At 40.5% G+C, this 23,718-nt stretch overlaps 1 protein-coding gene and 1 pseudogene across 1 annotated transcript in view; one reads left to right on the forward strand and one right to left on the reverse strand.

The window, feature by feature from the left end:
- The window catches only part of LOC100656828 (class I histocompatibility antigen, Gogo-OKO alpha chain-like), a 120,817-nt gene that overhangs the window by 47,904 nt on the left and 49,195 nt on the right, over positions 1-23,718 (reverse strand). The window lies entirely within an intron of this gene.
- On the forward strand, positions 920-1,856 carry LOC100661518 (olfactory receptor 2H1-like; annotated as a pseudogene).

Here is a 23,718-nt window from a genome sequence, read left to right on the forward strand (position 1 = left end):
GTGCCACAGTGCTCAGAACATAATGGGTGCTCAATAAATGTTTACTGATTAATGAACACTAATTAATTTGAGGAGTCCTGATGGCATTAGTGGCTAATTACTCAGCTGGTAACCAAAAAGACAGCCGTTCAAATCCATCAGCCTCTCCAAAGGAGAAAGATGTGGCAGTCTGCTTCCATAAAGATTTACAGCTTAAATCCTATGGGGGAGTTGTACTTTGTCTTATAGGGTCACCATGAATCGAAATTGACTCCACAGCAATGGATTTTCTTTAATTTAATGGATTTGGGATATTGGTGGTTCGGGTGTAGGCTTCTCACCTTTCATGCAGGAGACCAGTGTGTGATTCCTGACCAATGCACCTAAAGAGCAGCCACCACCCTTTTGTCAAAGGAGGCTTGCGTGTTGCTATGATGTTGAGGAGGTTTCAGTGGAGCTTCCAGACTAAGAAAGCTAGGAAGAAAGGCCTGGTGACCCACTTTCAAAATCAGCCAATGAAAACCCTATGGATCACATCCTTCCCAGATTATCCTGCACGGCGTTATCATGTTTTGGGGATCGACTCAATGGCAGGAAACAACAGCAGCATAAATTCTTTAATTAGTTCTCCATGCTTCACAACAGCCTCTTCTACCTTCAACTGAGAAGTCAGAGGTATCAGTGTGGTGCTCCATCTATTTCTCGGTACACCTCTGGTTTCCTACCATGAAAAAACATTTCAGCAAGAGGAGTAGGAAGAGAGAGGAACTATAGGATGGTGTTGTGGCTGTGAAAGGGAGGCTGGGTGAGAGGAAGGAGAAAAGAACCCTCTATCTGTATGATCTGACAAGTCTGCATGGTGAGTTCTTATAAAACACGATGGAACACCCTCACTCAACTGGCAGATCTCCTACCTCTCTAGAGTCTGAAGGAACAGGCCATGGTCAACCAGAGCTCCCCACTGGGCTTCCTCTTCCTGGGCTTCTCGGAACACCCAGGGCTGGAAAGAATCCTCTCTGTGATTGTCTTGATTTCTTACCTCCTGACCGTTGTGGGCAACACACTCATCATCATTCTGTCCGTGTTGGATCCTAGGCTTCACTCACCTATGTAGTTTTTCCTCTCCAACCTCTCCTTCTTGGATCTCTGCATCACTACAAGTTTCATTCTCCAGATGCTATTCAACCTCTGGGGCCCACATAAGACCATCAGCTTCCTTGGCTGCTCTGTCGAGCTCTTCATCTTTCTGTTCCTTGGGACTACTGAGTGCATCCTCCTGACAGTGATGGCCTTTGATAGCTATTTGGCTGTCTGCCAGCCCCTCCACTATGCCACCATCATCCACCTCCGCCTGTGTGGACAGCTGGCAGCTGTGGGCTGGGCTATGGGTTTGGCCCAATCAATAGTACAGACACCACCCACCCTCCGCCTACCTTTCTGCCCCACCGGCAGAGAGATGACTTTGTATGTGAGGTTCCATCTCTAATTTGACTCTCCTGTGGGAACACCACCTATAATGAGATTCGATTGGCTCAGTCCGGTGTCATTTTCCTGGTTATGCCACTCATTGTCATTCTTATCTCATATGGTGCCATTGCCTGGGCAGTGCTGAGAATTAACTCTGCAATAGCAAGGAGAAAGGCTCTTGGAACCTGCTCTTCCCACCTCACTGTGGTCACTATCTTTTACAGCTTAGTCATTTCTGTCTACCTCCAGCCCAAAAATCCCTATACCCAAAAGAGGGGCAAGTTCTTTGGTCTCTTCTCTGCAGTAGGCACTCGTGCACTTAACCCTCTCATATACATCTTGAGGAACAAGGAGGTCAAGGGGGCATTCATGAGGCTTCTGGGAACGAAGCGGACTCTAGGGAAAGCTGAGGGATAGCAGCTTAATGTGCTCTCTAAACTAAGGGCTTCTTCACAGTTTTTCAAGAACATTGACTTTTCCACTCCATTGCCTTTTCTACACCCATTCAAACTTCTTCAGTGGGTTACAGTGTGTCTGTGTGTATGATAGAAAGAGAGAGAGAAATAGACTGACACTCGAGTGAGAGAAGGTAAGTGTTATAGATTGAATTGTGTCCCCCAAAATGTGTGTCAACTTGGCTAGGCCATGATTCCCAGTATTGTGTGATTATCCAAATTTTGTGATTCATGTGATTTTCCCTTGTCTTATGAATCTTCCCTGTATGATGTTAATGAGGCAGGAGTAGAGGCAGTAATGTTAATGAGGCAGAAGTCAATCTACAAGATTAGATTGTATCTTGAGTCAATCTCTTTTGAGATATAAAAAAGAGAAGTGAACAGAGAGATGCGGGGCCTTATGCTACCAAGAATGAAGAACCAGGAGGGAGTCTGTCTTTGATCCCTGGGTCCGTGGGCTAAGAAGCTCCTATACCAGAGCAAGATTGATGACAGCAACCTTCCTCCAGAGCTGACAAAGAGATGAAGCCTTCCCCTGCAGCTGGTGCCCTGAATTCAGACTTCTAGCCTACCAGACAGTGACAGAAAAAATGTCTCTGTGTTAAAGCTATCCACTTGTGGTATTTCTGTTGTTGCAGCACTAAATAACTAAGACAGTAAAAAAAAAGTAAGTATCTCTAATTCACAGCTCAAACTCAAAAACACTATCATATTTTTTATACATTAACAAATCTTATGTTGATTTTTAATATTGAATCTCTTCTCTGTTTGTTTTCTTTTGTAGTCTATGTTTAACTGTTTTCACCTCCATTATAAATTCTCTAAGTCCATCATGCCCATGTCTAGTTACATAATCTGCCTCCGACTGTCATGTCACCACCATCATTTCATCGCCATTTCTAGTTCCTACCATGTATTTTTTTTTCCTTCGTCATTAGGGTGCTTTCTCAGTCATCAAGTGCTGCTATAACAGGAATGCTACAAGTGGCTGCCTTTAACAAACAGAAGTTTATTGGCCCTCAGTCTGGTAGGCTACAAGTCCAAATTCAGGGTCTCAGATCTAAGGGAAGGCTTTCTTTGTCAGCTCTGGAAGAAGCTCCTTGTCATCAATCTTCCCCTAGACTAAAAGCTTCTCTGCACAGGAACTCCAGGTCCAAAGGGTGCACCCTACTCACAGCACTGCTTTCATGATGGTACAAGGCCCTTCTGTCTCTCTACTCGCTTCTGCCTTTTAGATCTCAAAAGACAGTGGCTCAAGATACAATCCAATCTTGTGTCTTGAGCCTTGCCTCATTAACATAACTGCCTCCTATCCCACCTCATGAACATCTAAGGGGTAGGATTTACAACACATAGGAAAATCTCATCAGGTGACAAAACCGTGGACAATCACACAGTATTGGGAAACATGGCCTAGCGAAACTGATACGCATATTTTTGGGGAACAAAATTCAATCCATGACAGGTGCTTTCTCTCCACTTCCTTAAGGAGGATTGAGATGGAGCTGAAGTTGGGAGAATTTAATGATCTTTACCCAAGAACACAGTGCAATTCTTTAGAACTAAAAGCCAGGCTCTAAAAAACTTAAACTGGCAACTTTCTAAGCACACAGTTATTTTCACACTGTGATCAAATATACCAGCATCATTAGGATTCATATTCAAATAGGTCTTCAGGCAGAAAGCTTTACTGCTTCAGTCCTAGTAGTTCCCTAGCCATCCGGCAATCCAGAGATCCTAGAACTAACCCTCTCTCAATTTATGAAGATCTCTTCCCATTTCCAGATGGATTTTCCTGCCCATACTCCCACCTTCATTATAGACAATGGCCATTGGAGCCATACCTCTGCTCTTTGACTGCTACGCAGTAGATAACAGTTGTCCTGAATCTTTCTTCCAGTGGGATTCTGGAATCCTGACCATCCTTCAATGGCTAGGCACAAAACGTCAAATCAAATTGTAGGCGATAAAATGCTGCAGTGGACTCTGAATGGTAGAAGTGCCTGAAAACAAGGAAAAGAAACAACAGTACAAGCTCTAACTTCTATGAACCCTTATTTACTGCTCAAGGTTTATCCTCACCATTACCTTCATAGATCTTCACCTGAATTCTAGGGAGATGGAATAGTGAAGGACAAAAAAATCTTCTTAGAATTGAACGATTCTCTCCTCTTTCTTCTTCCTACTGTTCCTCTCACCTCAGCAGCCTATACCACCTTGATGCTAGTAGGGAAAGAGCAGAGGATGTTGGCTTTGAGGGCCCCAAAAAGGAACTCAGGAACAAGGTTTGTATGCTGATGTTACTCTAATCTTTATTTACAGCCCAGGTATCTCTCTTCAGTTGCACACCTGATGTCCAACTGTCACTGAACATCTCTATCTGGACTTCAAATCCAGGAAGTTTCATATCAGGGTCATCTTCTTTCTATCCACCTGAACCTGGTTCTTCTTCTGCATTTCAGTCACCATGTCTGTTCAACTTCAATTTAACAGTTCTTTTATCTTTTTTTTTTTTTTTCATATCTATCCGCTTCTCTCTGTCCCTACTGATTCTGCTTTTCTTGGTGTTATGGATTGAATTGTGTCTCCCCAAAATATCTGTCGTCTTGCTAGGCCATGATTCCCAGAATTGGGTGGTTGTCCACCATTTTGTGATCTGATGTGACAATCCTACGTGTTGTAAATCCTAACCTCTTTGATGTTAAAGAGGCAGGAATAGATGCAGTTATGTTAATGAGGCAGGACTCAACCTACAGGATTAGGTTGTATCTTGAGTCAATTTCTTTTGAGATATAAAAGAAAGAATGGAGCAGAGAAGAGAGGGACCTCATATTACCAAGAAAGAAGCGCCCGGAGTGATGTGAAGGACCCCAGGCCCTTGCATTGAGAAACCCTTAGACTGGGGGAAGATTGATAACAAGGACCTCCCCCAAAACTGACAGAAAGAAAGCCTTCTCCTCAAGCTGGCAACCTGCATTTGGACTTCTAGCCTTTTAAAATATGAGAAAATAGATTTCTATTTGTTAAAGCCATCCACTTGTGGTGTTTCTGCTATAGCAGCTCTAGATGGTGTTTTTTGGGTAGATAACTAGGACACATGGGCTCTGAATATTGATCATTTTTATTTTAATAGCCTCATTATGGGTGTATCAGTTTGTGATGTAATAGCAAAAACAAAATCTCAGTGATTTGAAACAGCTTTGTTTCCTGCTGTTGCTACATGCCATTTGCCAGTCTTAGGGATTCTGTCATGCCATTCTCACTCCACTACGCAGACAAACACAACAGCCACCTTCTTCAATGTTGCTAGTTGCTGGGGTAGAAGGGAATAATAAATGTAACAAATGGAAAACTGACTCTCAATGTTTTCACTGAGAAGTGGCATGTCACTTTCACTTATTCTCAAGGCCACATCTAACTTCAAGGTACAAGGAAAAGAAATCTATCATGGGTCAGGAAAAAGAACCAAAATGTGTGAGGGATGCCATTAATGACCACCAACTGCCTCCCTGCCCCTTGTCTTGCCTGACCTAATTGATTCTCTATGCTGCCACCAGAGTAATTGCTCTAAAATGCAAACTTGACCATATCATTTTCTGAGCCAAAAATAATAAATGGTCCTCATTGTTATTAAACATAAAGCCCAAGCTCCTATGTGGACAATCAAGGCCTTTGAAGACCAGGCTCCTGCTTCCTGAATTTATCAGCCCTATCTCTAGGTTAAGTGTCCCCAGTCTGTATTCCTAAGAGCTCTCTGTGCAAGCCTCTAACTGAGCACTTCTTATGAACAATAGAATCTTCTCTGAATTGTCCTTTTCTCCAGTAGAGGGTAAGAATCTTGAGGGTCGGATATTGTCTCACTTATTTTTATATCCTCAGTGCCTAGCACAGGCTCTGTATAGTTGGTTCTTAATGAATATTGATTATATGAATAAATAAATTTTTGAATGCATGAACAGTTAAATGGAGACAAGAGGAGGAAAGTAATGATTACCGAGTATATGGTATATCCCAGGGATTGTGTAAGACAATTTCCAATATGTTGCTTTATTTAATACTTCCAGTACTTTTATGGGGCTGTTGTTGTTAGGCACCGTTGAGTTGGTTCTGACTCATAGTGACCCTATGTACCACAGAACAAAAAACTGCCTTGTCCTGCACCATGCTCGCAATCGTTGTTATGCTTCAGCCCATTGTTGCAGCCACTGTGTGGATCCATCTTGTTGAGGGTCTTCCTCTTTTACAGTGACGCTGTGCTTTATCGAGCATGATGTCCTCCAGGGACTGATCCCTCCCGATAACATGTCCAAAGTATATAAGACGTAGTCTTGCAATCCTTGCTTCTAAGGAGCACTCTGGCTGTACTTCTTCCAAGACAGATTTCTTCATTCTTTTGGCAGTCCATGGTATATTCAATATTCTTCGCCAAGACAATTTAAAGGTGTCATTTCTTTTCGGTCTTCCTTATTCATTGTCCAGCTTTCACAAGCATAGGATGCAATTGAAAATATCATGAATTCGGTCAGGCACACCTTGGTCTTCAAGGTGACATCTTTGCTTTTCAACACATTAAAGAGGTCTTTCACAGCAGATTTGCCCAACGCAATGCGTCTTTTGATTTCTTAACTGCTGCTTCCATAGTGTTGATTGTGGATCCAAGTATAATGAAATCCTTGACAGCTTCAGTCTTTTCTCAGTTTATCGTGATGTTGCTTGTGGGTCCAGTTGTGAGGATTTTTGTTTTCTTTATATTGAGGTGCAATCCATATTGAAGGCTGTGGTCTTCCATCTTCATCATTAAGTGCTTCAAGTGCTCTTCACTTTCAGCAAGCAAGGTTGTCTCACCTGCCATGACACAGGTTGTTAAAGAGTCTTCCTCCAATCCTGATGCCCTGTTCTTCTTCATACAGTCCAGCTTCTTGGATTATTTGCTCAGCATACAGATTGAATAGGTATGGAGAAAGGATACAACCCTGATGCACACCTTTCCCGTTGTTCTGCTCAAACAACTGCCTCCTGGTCTATGTACAGGTTCCTCATGAGCCCAATTAAGTGTTCTGGAATTCCCATTCTTCACAATGTTATCCATAATTTCTTATGATCCACACAGTCAAATATCTTTGCATAGTCAATAAAACACAGGTAAACATCCTTTTTGTATTCTTTGCTTTCAGCCAGAATCCATCTGACATCAGCAATGATATCCCTCATTCCATGAACTCTTCTGAATCTGGCCTGAATTTCTGGCAGTTCCCTGTCGATATACTGCTGCAGCCACTTTTGAATGAGCTTCAGCAACATTTTTTTTTTTTTAACTTTTATTAAGCTTTAAGTGAACATTTACAAATCCAATCATTCTGTCACATATAAGTTTACATACATCTCACTCCCTACTCCCACTTGCTCTCTCCCTCTTGAGTCAGCCCTTTCAGTCTCTCCTTTCGTGACAATTTTGCCAGCTTCCCTCTCTCTCTATCCTCCCATCCCCCCTCCAGACAAGAGTTGCCAACACAGTCTCAAGTGTCCACCTGATATAATTAGCTCACTCTTCATCAGCATCTCTCTCCCACCCGCTGACCAGTCCCTCTCATGTCTGATGAGTTCTCTTCGGGGATGGTTCCTGTCCTGTGCCAACAGAAGGTCTGGGGACCATGGCCGCCGGGATTCCTCTAGTCTCAGTCAGACCATTAAGTTTGGTCATTTTATAAGAATTTGGGGTCTGTATCCCACTGATCTCCTACTCCCTCAGGGGTCCTCTGCTGTGCTCCCTGTCAGGGCAGTCATCGATTGTGGCCAGGCACCAACTAGTTCTTCTGGTCTCAGGATGATGTAGGTCTCTGGTTCATGTGGCCCTTTCTGTCTCTTGGGCTCTTAGTTGTCGTGTGGCCTTGGTGTTCTTCATTTTCCTTTGGTCCAGGTGGGTTGAGACCAATTGATGCATCTTAGATGGCCGCTTGTTAGCATTTAAGACCCCAGACACCACATTTCAAAGTGGGATGCAGAATGATTTCATAATAGAATTATTTTGCCAACTGACTTAGAAGTCCCCGCAAACCATGTTCCCCAGACCCCCGCCCTTGCTCCGCTGACCTTTGAAGCATTCATTTTATCCCGGAAACTTCTTTGCTTTTGGTCCAGTCCAATTGAGCTGACCTTCCATGTATTGAGTGTTGTCTTTCCCTTCACCTAAAGCAGTTCTTGTCTACTGATTAATCAATAAAAACCCCTCTCCCACCCTCCCTCCCTCCCCCCCTCGTAACTACAAAAGTATGTGTTCTTCTCAGGTTTACTATTTCTCAAGATCTTATAATAGTGGTCTTATACAATATTTGTCCTTTTGCCTCTGACTAATTTCGCTCAGCATAATGCCTTCCAGGTTCCTCCATGTTATGAAATGTTTCAGAGATTCGTCACTGTTCTTTATCGATGCGTAGTATTCCATTGTGTGAATATACCACAATTTATTTACCCATTCATCCGTAGATGGACACCTTGGTTGCTTCCAGCTTTTTGCTTTTGTAAACAGAGCTGCAATAAACATGGGTGTGCATATATCTGTTTCTATGAAGGCTCTTGTATCTCTAGGGTATATTCCGAGGAGTGGGATTTCTGGGTTCTATGGTAGTTCTATTTCTAACTGTTTAAGATAACGCCAGATAGATTTCCAAAGTGGTTGTACCATTTTACATTCCCACCAGCAGTGTATAAGAGTTCCAATCTCTCCGCAGCCTCTCCAACATTTATTATTTTGTATTTTTTGGGTTAATGCCAGCCTTGCTGGAGTGAGATGGAATCTCATCGTAGTTTTAGTTTGCATTTCTCTAATGGCTAATGATTGAGAGCATTTTCTCATGTATCTGTTGGCTGCCTGAATATCTTCTTTAGTGAAATGTGTGTTCATATCCTTTGCCCACTTTTTGATTGGGTTTTTTGTCTTTTTGTGGTTGAGTTTTGACAGAATCATGTAGATTTTAGAGATCAGGCGTTGGTTGGAGATGTCATAGCTGAAAATTCTTTCCCAGTCTGTAGGTGGTCTTTTTACTCTTTTGGTGAAGTCTTTAGATGAGCATAGGTGTTTGATTTTTAGGAGCTCCCAGTTATCGGGTTTCTCTTCATCATTTTTGGCAAAGTTTTGTATTCTGTTTATGCCTTGTATTAGGGCTCCTAGGGTTGTCCCAACTTTTTCTTCCACGATCTTTATCGTTTTAGCCTTTATGTTTAGGTCTTTGATCCACTTGGACTTAGTTTTTGTGCATGGTGTGAGGTATGGGTCCTGTTTCATTTTTTTGCAAATGGATATCCAGTTATGCCAGCACCATTTGTTAAAAAGGCTATCTTTTCCCCAATTAATTGACACTGGTCCTTTGTCAAATATCAGCTGCTCATACGTGGATGGATCTATGTCTGGGTTCTCAATTCTGTTCCATTGGTCTATGTGCCTGTTGTTGTACCAGTACCAGGCTGTTTTGACTACTGTGGCTGTATAATAGGTTCTGAAATCAGGTCGAGTGAGGCCTCCCACTTTCTTCTTCTTTCTCAGTAGTGCTTTGCTTATCCGGGGCTTCTTTCCCTTCCATATGAAATTGGTGATTTGTTTCTCTATCCCCTTAAAATATGACATTGGAATTTGGATCGGAAGTGCGTTAAATGTATAGATGGCTTTTGGTAGAATAGACATTTTTACTATATTAAGTCTTCCTATCCATGTTTTTTTATCCATGAGCAAGGTATGTTTTTCCACCTAAGTATGTCCTTTTGAATTTCTTGTAGTTTTTTTTGTATAGGTCTTTTACATCTTTGGTAAGATTTATTCCTATGTATCTTATCTTCTTGGGGGCTACTGTGAATGGTATTGATTTGGTGATTTCCTCTTCGGTGTTCTTTTTGTTGATGTAGAGGAATCCAAGTGATTTTTGTATGTTTATTTTATAACCTGAGACTCTGCCAAACTCTTCTATTAGTTTCAGTAGTTTTCTGGAGGATTCCTTAGGGTTTTCTGTGTATATAATCATGTCATTTGTAAATAGTGATAACTTTACTTCCTCCTTGCCAATCCGGATACCTTTTATTTCTTTGTCTAGCCTAATTGCCCTGGCTAGGACTTCCAGCACGATGTTGAATAAGAGCGGTGATAAAGGGCATCCTTGTCTGGTTCCCGTTCTCAAGGGAAATGCTTTCAGGTTCTCTCCATTTAGAGTGATGTTGGCTGTTGGCTTTGCATAGATGCCCTTTATTATGTTGAGGAATTTTCCTTCAATCCCTATTTTGGTAAGAGTTTTTCTCATAAATGGGTGTTGGACTTTGTCAAATGCCTTTTCTGCATCAATTGATAAGATCATGTGGTTTTTGTCTTTTGTTTTATTTATGTGATGGATTACATTAATGGTTTTTCTGATATTAAACCAGCCTTGCATACCTAGTATAAATCCCACTTGATCGTGGTGAATTATTTTTTTGATTTGTTGTTGGATTCTATTGGCTAGAATTTTGTTGAGGATTTTTGCATCTATGTTCATGAGGGATATAGGTCTATAATTTTGTTTTTTTTGTAATGTCTTTACCTGGTTTTGGTATCAGGGAGATGGTGGCTTCATAGAATGAGTTGGGTAGTATTCCATCATTTTCTATGCCTTGGAATACCTTCAGAAGTAGTGGTGTTAACTCTTCTCTGAAAGTTTGGTAGAACTCTGCAGTGAAGCCGTCCGGGCCAGGGCTTTTTTTTGTTGGGAGTTTTTTGATTACCGTTTCAATCTCTTTTTTTGTTATGGGTTTATTTAGTTGTTCTACTTCTGAATGTGTTAGTTTAGGTAGGCAGTGTTTTTCCAGGAATTCATCCATTTCTTCTAGGTTTTCAAATTTGTTAGAGTACAATTTTTCATAATAATCTGAAATGATTCTTTTAATTTCATTTGGTTCTGCTGTGATGTGGTCCTTCTCGTTTCTTATTCGGGTTATTTGTTTCCTTTCCTGTATTTCTTTGGTCAGTCTAGCCAATGGTTTATCAATTTTGTTAATTTTTTCAAAGAACCAGCTTTTGGCTTTGTTAATTCTTTCAATGGTTTTTCTGTTCTCTAATTCATTTACTTCAGCTCTAATTTTTACTATTTGTTTTCTTCTGGTGCCTGATGGATTCTTTTGTTGCTCAGTTTCTATTTGTTCAAGTCTTAGGGACAGTTCTCTGATTTTGGCTCTTTCTTCTTTTTGTATGTGTGCATTTATCGATCTAAATTGGCCTCTGAGCACTGCTTTTGCTGTGTCCCAGAGGTTTTGATAGGAAGTATTTTCATTCTTGTTGCTTTCTATGAATTTCCTTATTCCCTCCTTGATGTCTTCTATAACCCAGTCTTTTTTGAGCAGGGTATTGTTCAGTTTCCAAGTATTTGATTTCTTTTCCCTAGTTTTTCTGTTACTGATCACTAGTTTTATTGCCTTGTGGTCTGAGAAGATGCTTTGTAATATTTCGATGTTTTGGACTCTGCAAAGGTTTGTTTTATGACCTAATATGTGGTTTATTCTAGAGGATGTTCCATGTGTGCTAGAAAAAAAAGTATATTTGGCAGCAGTTGGGTGGAGAGTTCTGTATAAGTCAACGAGGTCAAGTTGGTTGATTGTCGTAATTAGATCTTCCGTGTCTCTATTGAGCTTCTTACTGGATGTCCTGTCCTTCTCCGAAAGTGGTGTGTTGAAGTCTCCTACTATAATTGTGGAGGTATCTATCTCACTTTTCAATTCTCTTAAAATTTGATTTATGTATCTTGCAGCCCTGTCATTGGGTGCATAAATATTTAATATGGTTATGTCTTCCTGATCAATTGTCCCTTTTATCATTATATAGTGTCCTTCTTTATCCTTTGTGGTGGATTTAAGTCTAAAGTCTATTTTGTCAGAAGTGAATCTTGCTACTCCTCTTCTTTTTTGCTTATTGTTTGCTTGATATATTTTTTTCCATCCTTTGAGTTTTAGTTTGTTTGTGTCTCTAAGTCTAAGGTGTGTCTCTTGTAGGCAGCATATAGATGGATCGTGTTTCTTTATCCAGTCTGTGACTCTCTGTCTCTTTATTGGTGCATTTAGTCCATTTACATTCAGCATAATTATAGATAAATAAGTTTTTAGTGCTGTCATTTTGATGCCTTTTCATGTGTGTTGTTGTCAATTTCATTTTTCCACATACTTTTTTGTGCTGAGGCATTTTTCTTAGTAAATTGTGAGATCCTCATTTTCATAGTGTTTGACTTTATGTTAGTTGAGTCATTACGTTTTTCTTGGCTTTTATCTTGAGTTATAGAGTTGTTATACCTTTTTGTGGTTACCTTATTATTTACCCCTATTTTTCTAAGTAAAAACCTAACTTGTATTGTTCTATATCACCTTGTATCACTCTCCATATGGCAGTTCAATGCCTCCTGTATTTAGTCCCTCTTTTTGATTATTGTGATCTTTTACCTATTGACTTCCATGATTCCCTGTTATGTGTATTTTTTTTTTTAATTAATCTTAATTTGTTTGTTTTTGTGATTTCCCTATTTGAGTTGATATCAGGACATTCTGTTTTGTGATCTTGTGTTGTGCTGATATCTGATATTATTGGTTCTCTGACCAAACAATATCCTTTAGTATTTCTTGTAGCTTTGGTTTGGTTTTTGCAAATTCTCTAAACTTGTGTTTGTCTGTAAATATCTTAATTTCGCCTTCATATTTCAGAGAGAGTTTTGCTGGATATATGATCCTTGGCTGGCAGTTTTTCTCCTTCAGTGTTCTGTATATGTCGTCCCATTCCCTTCTTGCCTGCATGGTTTCTGCTGAGTAGTCAGAACTTATTCTTATTGATTCTCCCTTGAAGGAAACCTTTCTTTTCTCCCTGGCTGCTTTTAAAATTTTCTGTTTATCTTTGGTTTTGGTGAGTTTGATGATAACATGTCTTGGTGTTTTTCTTTTTGGATCAATCTTAAATGGGGTTCGATGAGCATCTTGGATAGATATCCTTTCGTCTTTCATGATGTCAGGGAAGTTTTCTGTCAGGAGTTCTTCAACTATTTTCTCTGTGTTTTCTGTCCCCCCTCCCTGTTCTGGGACTCCAATCACCCTCAGGTTATCCTTCTTGATACAGTCCCACATGATTCTTAGGGTTTCTTCATTTTTTTTAATTCTTTTATCTGATTTTTTTTCAACTATATTGGTGTCAATTCCCTGGTCCTCCAGATGTCCCAGTCTGCATTCTAATTGCTCGAGTCTGCTCCTCTGACTTCCTACTGCGTTGTCTAATTCTGTAATTTTATTGTTAATCTTTTGGATTTCTACATGTTGTCTCTCTATGGATTCTTGCAACTTATTAATTTTTCCACTATGTTCTTGAATAATCTTTTTGAGTTCTTCAACAGTTTTATCAGTGTGTTCCTTGGCTTTTTCTGCAGTTTGCCTTATTTCATTTGTGATGTCTTGAAGCATTCTGTAAATTAGTTTTTTATATTCTGTATCTGATAATTCCAGGATTGTATCTTCATTTGGGAAAGATTTTGATTCTTTTGTTTGGGGGGTTGGAGAAGCTGTCATGGTCTGCTTCTTTATGTGGTTTGATATGGATTGTTGTCTCCGAGCCATCACTGGGAAACTAGTTTTTCCAGAAAATCCGCTAAAAAAAAATGCAGTCAAATCCCTATCAGAGTTCTCCCTCTGGCTCAGGCTATTCGGATGTTAATGAAGCCGCCTGGGGAGGGTGGGGGAGGGAACAGAGAGATAGGAGAGTAGCACCTCAGAATATAGCCAGAGTTGCTTGTCTTGCTTGGAATGACTATTATACCTGAGATTCCCACGGGGCTTGTCGCCTATGTGTGCTGGCTGTATGGAGATTGCCCCCGGGGGGTCTGGCCCGCTGGAGTCACCGTCAGATCCTCCGCTTCCAGCCCCACGCCCAGCGTCAAGGCTCCCCTGCTGGGACGGTGCACTCTCGACTCCAAAATCAGTCGCTGCCTCCCGGGGACTTCTCGTCCTTCCAGCCGTGTTGCCGTGCCACCTCCGAGAACTGGTTGGGCCCCCTCCCGGGGTTAGTTCAGGTGGGTGGAGCAGCTCCCCATGCTTTTTGCCGTGACCGAGTGTCCCGGCTCGGACGCTGTTCTCCCTGCTCCAATACCAGTCGCTGCCTCCCGGGGACTTCTCCCACCGGCTGCGTCCCACGCCACCCATGCGAACCAGCTGGCCCCTCTCCCGGGGTTAGTTCAGGGGGGTGGAGCAGCTCTCTGTGCTTGTGCCGTACCTCACTGGTACGCTGGCTCCAGGCTCTGGAAACAATCGCTGCTTCCCCGTATTTGTTCGTTCTCTGTATCTAAATCTGTGTTTGTTGTTCAGGGTTCGTAGTTTGTTACGTATGTGATCGATTCACTTGTTTTTCCGTGTCTTTGTTGTAAGCGGGCTCCGAGGTAGCGTCTGCCTAGTCCACCATCTTGGCTCCGCCTCTCCAGCTTCAGCAACATTTTACTTGGGCATATTTTTATGATATTAATGATACTGTTCAATTATTTCCACATTCGGTTGGATCACCTTCCTTGGGAATAGGCATAAATGTGGATCTCTTCCACTCAGTTGGCCAGATAGCTGTCTTCCATATTTCTTGGCATAGACAAGTGAGTACCTCCAGCACCGCATCCGTTTCCGTTTGCTGAAACATCTCAATTAATATTCCATCAATTCCTGGAGCCTTGTTTTTCACCAATGCCTTCAGTACAGCTTGGACTTCTTCCTTCAGTACCATCGGTTCCTGATCATATGCTGCCTCTTGAAATGGTTGAACATCGACCAATTCTTTTTGGTATAATGACTCTGTGTATTCCTTCCATCTTCTTTTGATGCTTCCTGTGTCATTTAATATTTTCCCCCATAGATTCCTTCACTACTGCAACACGAGGCTTGAATTTTTTCTTCACTTCTTTCAGCTTGAGAAATGCCAAACCTCTTCTTCCCTTTTGGTTTTCTATCTCCAGCTCTTTGCACATGTCATTGTAATACTTTGTCTTCTTGAGCCGCCCGTTGAAATTTTCTGTTCACTTCTTTTACTTCATCATTTCTTTTGGTTTAGCTACTTGATGTTCAAGAGCAAGTTTCAAATTCTCTTCTCACAATCCATTTAGGTCTTTTCTTTCTCTCCTGTCTTTTTAGTGACTCTTGCTTTCTTTATGTATGATGTCCTTGATGTCACTTCATAACTCGTCTGGTCTTCCTTCATTAGTATTCAACGTGTCAAATCTATTCTTGAGATGGTCTCTAAATTCAAGTGGAATACACTCAAGGTCATACTTTGGGTCTTGTCAACTTGTTCTAATTTTCTTTGGTTCCAACTTGAACTTGCAGATCAGCAATTGATGATGTGTTCCGCAGTCAGCCGCTGCCCTTGTTCTCACTGATGATATTGAGCTTTTCATAGTCTCTTTCCACAGATGTAGTCGATTTGATTCTTGTGTGTTCCCTCTGGCAAGGTCCTTGTGTATAATCGCCATCTATGTGGCTGAAAAAGGCATTTGCAATGAAGAAGTCATTGGTCTTGCAAAATTCTGTCATGGGATTTCTGGTATCGTTTACACCACCAAGGCCATATTTCCCAACTACCAATCCTTCTTCTTTGTGTCCCGTTTTCACATTCCAATCACCAGTAATTATCAATGCATCCTGATTGTGTGTTTGAGCAATTTCAGACTGCAGAAGCTGGTAAAATTTTTTAATTTCTTCATCTGTAGCCTTAGTGGATGGTGCATAAATTTGAATAATAGTTGGATTAACGGTCTTCCTTGTAGTTGTATAGATATTATCCTATCACTGACAGCCTTATACTTCAGGAGAGATCTTGAAATGTTCTTTTTGACAATAAATGCAATGCCATTCCTCTGCAAGTTGTCATTCCCGGCATGGTACACCGTGTGATTATGCAATTCAAAATAGCCAATACCAGCCTATTTCAGTTCACTAATGCCTAGGATATGGATATTTATGAATCCCATTTCATTTTTTTTAAATAATTTTTATTGAGCTTTAAGTGAAAGTTTACAAATCAAGTCAGTCTGTCACATATAAGCTTATATACACCTTACTACATACTCCCATTTACTCTCCCCTTAATGAGTCAGCTCGCTCCGTTCTTCCAGTCTCTCCTTTCGTGACCGTTTTGCCAGTTTCTAACCCTCTCTACCCTCCCATCTCCCCTCCAGACAGGAGGTGTCAATACAGTCTCAAGTGTCCACCTGATACAAGTAGCTCACTCTTCATCAGCATCTCTCTCCAACCCATTGTCCAGTCCTTTCCATGTCTGATGAGTAGTGTTCGGGAATGGTTCCTGTCCTGGGCCATCAGAAGGTTTGGGGACCATGACCACCAGGATTCTTCTAGTCTTAGTCAGACCATTAAGTCTGGTCTTTTTATGAGAATTTGGGGTCTACATCCCACTGTTCTCCTGCTCCCTCAGGAGTTCTCTGTTGTGCTCCCTGTCAGGGCAGTCATCCCTTGTGGCTGGGCATCATCTAGTTCTTCTGGTCTCAGGATGATATAAGTCTCCAGTTCATGTGGCCCTTTCTGTCTCAGGCTCATAGTTATCTTGTGACCTTGGTGTTCTTCATTCTCCTTTGATCCAGGTGGGCTGAGACCAATTGATGCATCTTAGATGGCCGCTTGTTAGCATTTAAGACCCCAGACGCCACAGTTCAAAGTGGGATGCAGAATGTTTTCATAATAGAGTTTATTCTGCCAATTGACTTAGAAGTCCTCATAAGCCATAGTCCCCAAACCCCAGCCCTTGCTCCACTGACCTTTGAAGCATTCAGTTTATTCAGGAAACTTCTTTGCTTTTAGTCCAGTCCAGTTGAGCTGACCTTCTCTGTATTGAGTATTGTCCTTCCCTTCACCTACAGTAGTTTTTATCTACTAAGTAATCAGTAAAATAGCCCTCTCCCACCCTCCCTCCCTCCCCCTCTCGTAACCACAAAAGTATGTGTTCTTCTAAGTTTATACTATTTCTCAAGATCTTATAATAGTGGTCTTATACAATATTGGTCCTTTTGCCTCTGACTAATTTCGTTCATCATAATGCCTTCCAGGTTCCTCCATGTTATGAAATGTTTCAGAGATTCGTCACTGTTCTTTATAGATACGTAGTATTCCATTGTGTGAATGTACCATAATTTATTTAACCATTCATCTATTGATGGACACCTTGGTTGCTTCCAACTTTTTGTTAGTGTAAACAGAGCTGCAATAAACATGGGTATGCATATATCTGTTCTTGTGAAGGCTCTTATTTCTCTAGGGTATATTCCGAGGAGTGGGATTTCTGGGCTGTATGGTAGTTCTATTTCTAACTTTTAAAGAAAACGCCAGATAGATTTCCAAAGTGGTTGTACCATTATACATTCCCACCAGCAGTGTATAAGAGTTCCAATCTCTCTGCAGCCTCTCCAAGATTTATTATTTTGTGTTTTTTGGATTAATGCCAGCCTTGTTGGAGTGAGATGGAATCTCATCGTAGTTTAAATTTGCATTTCTCTAATGGCTAATGATCGAGAGCATTTTCTCATGTATCTGTTAGCTGCCTGAATATCTTCTTTAGTGAAGTGTGTGTTCATATCCTTTGCCCACTTCTTGATTGGGTTGTTTGTCTTTTTGTGGTTGAGTTTTAACAGCATCATACAGATTTTAGAGATCAGGTGCTGGTCGGAGATGTCATAGCTGAAAATTCTTTCCCAGTCTGTAGGTGGTCTTTTTACTCTTTTGGTGAAGTCTTTAGATGAGCATAGGTGTTTGATTTTTAGGAGCTCCCAGTTATCTGGTTTCTCTTCGTCATTTTTGGTAAAGTTTTGTATTCTGTTTATGCCTTGTATTAGGGCTCCTAGGGTTGTCCCTATTTTTTCTTCCATGATCTTTATCGTTTTAGTCTTTATGTTTAGGTCTTTGATCCACTTGGACTTAGTTTTTGTGCATGGTGTGAGGTATGGGTCCTGTTTCATTCTTTTGCAAATGGATATCCAGTTATGCCAGCACCATTTGTTAAAAAGACTATCTTTTTCCCAATTAACTGACACTGGGCCTTTCTCAAATATCAGCTGCTCATATGTGGATGGATTTATATCTGGGTTCTCAATTCTGTTCCATTGGTCTATGTGCCTGTTGTACCAGTACCAGCCTGTTTTGACTACTGTGGCTGTATAATATGTTCTAAAATCAGGTCGAGTGAGGCCTCCCACTTTCTTCTTCTTTTTCAGTAATGCTTTAGTTATCCGGGGCTTCTTTTTCTTCCATATGAAGTTGGTGATTTGTTTCTCCATCACATTAAAAAATGTCATTGGAATTTGGATCAGAAGTGCATTGTATGTATAGATGGCTTTTGGAAGAATAGATATTTTTACCATATTAAGACTTCCTATCCATGAGCAAGGTATGTTTTTCCACTTATGTAGGTCCCTTTTAGTTTCTTGCACTAGCACTTTGTAGTTTTCTTTGTATAGGTCTTTTACATCTTTGGTAAGATTTATTCCTAAGTATTTTATCTTCTTGGGGGCTACTGTGAATGGTATTGATTTGGTGATTTCCTCTTCGATGTTCTTTTTGTTGATGTAGAGGAATCCAAGTGATTTTTGTATGTTTATTTTATAACCTGAGACTCTGCCAAACTCTTCTGTTAGTTTCAGTAGTTTTCTGGAGGATTCCTTAGGGTTTTCTGTGTATAAGATCATGTCATCTGGAAATAGAGATAACTTTACTTCTTCCTTGCCAATCCGGATGCCCTTTATTTCTTTGTCTAGCCTAATTGCTCTGGCTAGGACTTCTAGCACAATGTTGAGTAAGAGGGGTGATAAAGGGCATCCTTGTCTGGTTCCCGTTCTCAAGAGAAATGCTTTCAGGCTCTCTCCATTTAGAGTGATGTTGACTGTTGGCTCTGTATACATGCCCTTTATTATGTTGAGGAATTTTCCTTCAATTCCTATTTTGGTAAGAGTTTTTATCATGAATGGGTGTTGGACTTTGTCAAATGCCTTTTCTGCATCAATTGATAAGATCATGTGGTTTTTGTCTTTTGTTTTATTTATATGATGGATTACATTAATGGTTTTTCTAATATTAAACCAGCCTTGCATACCTGGTATAAATCCCACTTGGTCGTGGTGGATTATTTTTTTGATATGTTGTTGAATTTTATTGGCTAGAATTTTGCTGAGAATTTTTGCATCTATGTTCATGAGAGATATAGATCTGTAATTTTCTTTTTTTGTGGTGTCTTTACCTTTTTTTTTTTTTTTCTTTTCTTTTACCTGGTTTTGGTATCAGGGATATGGTGGCTTCATAGAATGAGTTAGGTAGTATTCCATCATTTCTATGCTTTGAAATACCTTTAGTAGTAGTGGTGTTAACTCTTCTCTGAAAGTTTCGTAGAACTATGCAGTGAAGCCATCCGGGCCAGGGTTTTTTTTGATGGGAGTTTTTTGATTACCTTTTCAATCTCTTTTTTGGTTATGGGTCTATTTAGTTGTTCTACTTCTGATTGTGTTAGTTTAGGTGTTTTTGTAGGAATTCATCCATTTTTTCTAGATTTGCAATTTTTTTAGAGTACAATTTTTCATAATAATCTGATATGATTCTTTTAATTTCAGTTCGGTCTGTTGTGATATGGCCCATCTCGTTTCTTATTTGGGTGATTTGTTTTCTTTCCTGTATTTCTTTAGTCAGTCTGGCCAGTGGTTTATCAATTTTGTTAATATTTTCCAAGAACCAGCTTTTGACTTTGTTAATTCTTTCAATTGTTTTTTTGTTCTCTATTTCATTTAGTTCAGCTCTTATTTTTATTATTTGTTTTCTTCTGGTGCCTGATGGATTCTTTTGTTGCTCGCTTTCTATTTGTTCAAGTAGTAGGGACACTTCTCTGATTTTGCCTCTTTCCTCTTTTTGTATGTGTGCATTTATCTGTATAAATTGACCTCTGAGCACTGCTTTTGCTGTGCCCCAGAGGTTTTGATAGGAAGTGTTTTCATTCTCGTTGCATGCTATGAATTTCTTTATTCCCTCCTTAATGTCTTCTATAACCCAGTCTTTTTTGAGCAGGGTATTGTTCAGTTTCCAAGTATTTGATTTCATTTCCCTAATTTTTCTGTTATTGATTTCCACTTTTATGGCCTTGTGGTCTGAGAAGGTGCTTTGTAATATTTCGATGTTTGGATTCTGCAAATGTTTGTTTTATGACCTAATATGTGATCTATTCTAGAGAATGTTGCATGTGCGCTGAAAAAAAAGTGTACTTTGCAGCTGTTGGGTGGAGTGTTCTGTATAGGTCTATGAGGTCCAGTTGGTTGATTGTAGCAATTAGGTCTTCTGTGTCTCTATTGAGCTTCTTACTGGAAGTCCTACCCTTCTCTGAAAGTGATGTGTTGAAGTCTCCTACTATAATTGTTCTGTTTTCAGTTCTGCTAAACTTTGTATTATGTGTGTTGCAGGCCTGTCATTGGGTGCATAAATATTTAATATGGTTATATTTTCCTGATCAATTGTCCCTTTTATCATTATGTAGTGTCCTTCTTTATCCTTTGTGAATTTAACTTTGAAGTCTATTTTGTCAGAAATTAATATTGCTACTCCTGCTCTTTTTTGCTTGTTGTTTGCTTGATATATTTTTTTCCATCCTTTGAGTTTTAGTTTGTTTGTGTCTCTAAGTCTAAGGTGTGTCTCTTGTAGGCAGCATATAGACAGGTCATGTTTCTTTATCCAGTCTGAGACTTTCTGTCTCTTTATTGGTACATTTAGTCCATTTACATTCAGCGTAATTATAGATAAGTATGTGTTTAATGCCATCATTTTGATGCCTTTTTGTGTGTGTTGTTGACAATTTCATTTTTCCACTTACTTTTTTGTGCTGAGATGTTTTTCTTTGTGAATTGTGTCCTCCTCATTTTCATAGTAGTCAAATTTATGTTTGCTGAGTCATTGTGTTTTTTTGATTTTTATTTTGAGTTATGGAATTGTTAAACTTCTTCGTGGTTACCTTAATATTAACCCCTATTTTTCTAAGTAAAAACCTAACTTGTATCGTCCTATATCGCCTAGTTTTCCGCTCCATATGGCAGTTCTATGCCTCTTGTATTTAGTCCCTCTTTTTGATTATTCTGATCTTTTACATAATGACTTCAATGATTCCCTGTTTTGAGCTTTTTTTTTCTTTTTAAAATTAATTTTAATTTGTTGTTGTGATTTCCTTTTTTGAGTTGATATCAGGATGTTCTGTTCTGTGACCTTGTGTTGTGTTGTTATCTGATGTTATTGCTTTTCTGACCAAACAATTTCCTTTAGTATTTCTTGTAGCTTTGGTTTGGTTTTTGCAAATTCTCTAAGCTTGTGTTTATCTGTAAATGTTTTAATTTCACCTTCATATTCAAGAGAGAGTTTTGCTAGATAAATGATCCTTGGTTGGCAGTTTTTCTCCTTCAGTGCTCTATATATGTCACCCCATTCCCTTCTTGACTGCATGGTTTCTGCTGAGTAGTATGAATTTATTCTTATTGATTATTCTTTGTAGGAGACCTTTCTTTTATCCCTAGCTGCTTTTAAAATTTTCTCTTTATCTTTGGTGTTGGCAAATTTGATGATAATATGTCTTGGTGATTTTCTTTTTGGATCAATCTTATATGGGGTTCAATGAGCATCTTGGATAGATATCCTTTCATCTTTCATGATGTCAGGGAAGTTTTCTGCCAACAGATCTTCAACTATTCTCTCTGTATTTTCTGTTATCCCTCCTTGTTCTAGCACTCTAATCACACACAAGTTATTCTTCTTGATAGAGTCCCACATGATTCTTAGCGTTTCTTCATTTTTTTTAATTCTTTTTTCTGATTTTTCTTCAACCATATTGGTGTCAATTGCTTTACCCTCCAACTCCCCCACTCTGCATTCCAATTGCTTGATTCTGCTCCTCTGACTTCCTATTGAGTTGTCTAATTCTGTAATTTGACTCTTAGTCTTTTGGATTTCTGAATGCTGTTTCTCTATGGATTCTTGTAGCTTATTAATTTTTCCACTATGTTCTTGAATAATTTTTTTGATTTCTTCAACTGCTTTATCAGTGTGTTCCTTGGCTTTTTCTGTAGATTGCCTTATTTCATTTTTGAGGTCATCCCTGATGTTTTGAAGCATTCTGTGAATTAGTTTTTTATATTCTGCATCTGGCAATTCCAGGACTGTCTCTTCATTTGGGAAAGATTTTTGTTCATTAATTTGGGGAGTTGTAGAAGCAATCATGGTCTGCTTCTTTACGTGGTTTGATATCGACTGCTGTCTCCGAGCCATCTATAAGATATTGTAATGATTTATTTTATATTTCCTCACTGAGTCTTATCTTGTTTTGTTTTCTTCCAATGTATGTAGGTGGGCTACTATATTGCGCTGTCTTGATTGTTGTAGTCTTTAAATCACTTATGTCCTCTTACCAGCTGGTTTGGACTGTTACCAGAAATATAAGCCTAAGAGTCCATTCACTATTCTTGAGTAGAATCTGATTTTCAGTCACCAAGTGTGTAGGGTAGACTGTCACCTATTTGCTTAAAGGAGTAGTGGTGATAGTTGTGTGCACTAGATTCTAGAAGCAGAAGGGTGTCACATTCCAAGGGAGGCAGGACGCTGGTAGGCTTCCCCCAAGTGCCAGTGAGGTAAGTGTGGATCTATTCCTAAAGCACTTTGGTGGGTGGGCTCTGCAGCTGTATCTTAGGCACCCAATGCATGTACCTCTACAGATTGGTAGATGTCACTATCCTCAGACCCCTATGGCAGGAGGTTAGGTGGTTTGGGTGGAGTTTCAGCCCTCAGTTCCCCGTTGTGGGTCAGTGAGGGCTCTGTTTAATAGGTAGAGATATCAGACCTGGGAAACTTGTCTTTCCAGTAATCCGCTAAAACAATTACAGTCAAATCTCTATCAGAATTCCCTTTGCATTATACTAGCCAGCTTGTTCCATGTAGGGATGAAAGCCCAAGACTGTGGATCTCATTATGCTTGGCTGGAGCTGGTTCTGTATTTTTAGTCCAATTACGGGAAGTCAGGGAAGGATTCTTGGTAGCTGGGTTTTTGTAGCTGCTTCTCTCAGGCCAGTAGAATAGGTTAGGAAAAGACAAAAAAAAAAAAAAAAACCCGCAGAGCACTTCACTCTCTGGCCCAGGGAATTCCAATGTAATGAAGCTGCCTGGAAGGAGAGGGGAGGGATCAGATAGATAGGAGAGAGTAGCACCCAGGAATATAGACAGTTACTTATCTGGCTTGGTGAGGACTGTTTTATCTGAGATTCCCGAGGGGCATGTAGCTTGTGTGTGTTGGCTGGGTCGAGACTGCCCCCGAGGGTCAGGCCCGCGTCCTGTGCATGTGCTGTCTCAGAAGCCGTGGTCACCTCCTCCGCTCCCAGTCCAAAGCCCAGCACCACGTTCATGGCTGGGATGCCACACTCCCAGCTCCAAAACCTGTCGCTGCCTCCCAGTGACTTCTCCTCCTGTAAGCCGCATGGCTGCGCTGCCTGCGTGCACTGACTGGGCTTCCCCCGAGGTCACTTCAGGGGCCTAGGACTGCATCCGGTGTTTGCACCATCTCAGGATGCTGTGCTCAGCTCCCCTGTGCCCATTCCAAAGCCTGGTGCCAAGGTTTTCTGGCTCGGATACTGGCTGCAGGCTCTGAAGGCAGTCGTTGCTTCCCCGTGGTTGCTCGTTCATTCTCTTCTTAGCCATGTCAGTGTGCAGCCTGGTTGTGCTGGCTGAGTCTCTATGGAGGTTACCCCAGGGGGATAGGGGTTAGGGCTGTGTCCCCTGCCTGCTCCGCCTC

This window comes from Loxodonta africana, chromosome 1, assembly GCF_030014295.1.
Source record: "Loxodonta africana isolate mLoxAfr1 chromosome 1, mLoxAfr1.hap2, whole genome shotgun sequence".
Lineage (NCBI taxonomy): Eukaryota > Metazoa > Chordata > Mammalia > Proboscidea > Elephantidae > Loxodonta > Loxodonta africana.